The 2463-nt window shown below is 38.8% G+C and overlaps 1 protein-coding gene across 9 annotated transcripts in view; it reads right to left on the bottom strand.

Annotated features, from left to right (window-relative positions):
* WDFY3 (WD repeat and FYVE domain containing 3) overlaps positions 1-2463 on the bottom strand; it is a 246985-nt gene that overhangs the window by 183610 nt on the left and 60912 nt on the right. The gene's annotated exons all lie outside the window — the stretch shown is intronic.

The raw sequence follows: 2463 nt of genomic DNA on the forward strand, positions 1-2463 counted from the left end.
TACCGGAAGGCCCCTTTTTCAAACTGTGGCTTGTTGATTCATGTTGATTCATTTGGTAGATCAATGATGAGTATTTTTTTAAATATATTTTATTGATTTTTTACAGAGAGGAAGGGGAGAGAGATAGAGAGTTAGACACATCGATGAGAGAGAAACATCGATCAGCTGCCTCCTGCACATTCCCCTACTGGGGATGCGCCCGCAACCCCAGGTACATGCCCTTGACCAGAATCGAACCTGGGACCTTTCAGTCCCGCAGGCCGACACTCTATCCCACTGAGCCCAAACCAGTTTAGGGCCATGATGAGTATTTTTTAAAGTGAAATAAAAGATATTTAGAGTACATATAGTAAGTACATATAAATACAAGAAATTAGATTACATAAATAACTATTTTTTAGGTAAGGGGGTTTTTGTGTGTACTACATCATAATATAAAATGTATCAAAAAAAATGTATCCCTGGCTACGTTTCCAGTTAAGAAATAAATAAACTGACACTGGGTTAGAATATATACCAGAATCAATAACACTAAGCTTTCAGAAAGCATCATCAGCCCTTTTCAACCACCACTCACTGTGCCAGCAATTAGCTAATTTCATACACAAAAACAGGATATCTCACAAAAGGATTCAGGAAAGCTGGGAAGACATTCTGGATACACAGAATCTGGAAGAAAGGCAATTTGCTTTTTCATCTGTGGAAAAGCAGGAATAAACTGAAGATTCATTTTAAATTTCGCTACATAACCACATACGCCAGTATGTCATTTCTTTAAAAAATGAAAGACTGCCCTAACTGGTTTGGCTCAGTGGATAGAGCGTTGGCCTGCGGACTGGGGGGTCCTGGGTTCGATTCCGGTCAGGGGCATGTACCTTGGTTGCGGGCACATCCCCAGTAGGGGGTGTGCAGAGAGCAGCTGATTGATGTTTCTCTCTCGTCGATGTTTCTAACTCTCTATCCCTCTCCCTTCCTCTCTGTAAAAAATCAATAAAATATATTTTTTTAAAAATGAAAGACTGCTACAAGGCTAGAGCTTTTTGTACTAAATATCTGACTACTGATTTTTTAAAAAAAACTATAAGAAGAACTAGCATCTTAAACATGTGTCCTTGAGAATTTTGAGTGACTCTGTATTGGGCTACAGGCATGGGCTTATGCACTGTAGCTGACTGCAACAGGAGGCCGTGATGTAACTCCTCACAGGTGAGGAGCAAAAAGACACACTCTGCTTACAGTTCTGCCAATGGCTTGTCTGTGCTGAGCTACCGCTGTGCAAAAAGCACTTAATACACTCTAAGTGGGTCCAATCTCAGGGAAGAATGCTTAGACACAAAGGCAAAGGCCAGGGGGAAGCTCTGAATTACAAAATGACAAACTAGTTAGTCCAGTTCAAAGCTGTTCTTAGAAAATAAGCAAGTCCTCCAAATATAAATAAAAAGATTTCAAAAGTATATTCAAATAGCCTACTATGTGCTGGTGGGTGCAATCCGAAAAATCCCCAGAACAAAAACAAAATTGGAAGTGAATTACACGTTTGTAAATTAGCTAACATTTTACATTATGCATAGCTCTGCTCTTTTTCCTTAGCCTGTAGCCAGAGTTCATAATCTAGAGTCTGTGGTTAGGGATTAGGGGATTCACGATCCTCCGATTCTTTAAAAATGTTTTTCTAAGAGATCCCCAGCTTTCAAAGGAGTCTATATCATTAAAAAAAAAAAAAGTCAAGCATCACTCTATATGTAGAGACCTTCAAAGCACTTCCAGACCATCTCCTTTGTTTCTCATTCCAACTTAAGGATGTGTACAGAAGATAGGATTATTCTACCTTTAGGGGAGGGCCAAAGACAAGAACAACTTGCTCAAAATTTCACAATGAAAGGGAATTGTATGAGAATCCAGACCTTTACCTTCTGGTCAAGTGCCTTTCCCCAGTCTACTCATGTTTATGTGCTAACTTTAAATTACAGAATTCTTGGAAATTGTGACTCTAGTATATTTATTATTTAGTACCAAGTAGCAATTAGAATGTGAAAGAAATCTTTTTGATTTTTCAGAATATGCATTAAAATAATCAGCTTTCGTCCCAGTAAAAAACAAAACAAAAACATGATGACATATTGACAAACATTGACTAAATGTAATCAAGCTATTGCACCATCATTATTTAATATTTATCAGATACAAAAGGATAGGTATCAATTAGCTAAAAGAGTTTACAGGTATTTCTCAATTACTCAGATAATCTCAGTGACAGAAAAAAAGATTCCTCCCTTTCTCCTAATTTACCAAGAAACACTTAAGCATACTAGCTTGCTGAATCATTGCTTTGTCTGCACTTCAATGTTTATATTTAAAGTACTAGAGACCCAGCGCATGAAAATTTGTGCACTCGGGGGGGGGGGGGGGAGTCCCTCAGCCCGGGCTGTGCCCTCTGGCAGTCTGGGAGCCCTCAGGGGATGT

The sequence above is a fragment of the Myotis lucifugus genome, unplaced genomic scaffold (assembly GCF_000147115.1).
Source record: "Myotis lucifugus unplaced genomic scaffold, Myoluc2.0 scaffold_12, whole genome shotgun sequence".
NCBI lineage: Eukaryota > Metazoa > Chordata > Mammalia > Chiroptera > Vespertilionidae > Myotis > Myotis lucifugus.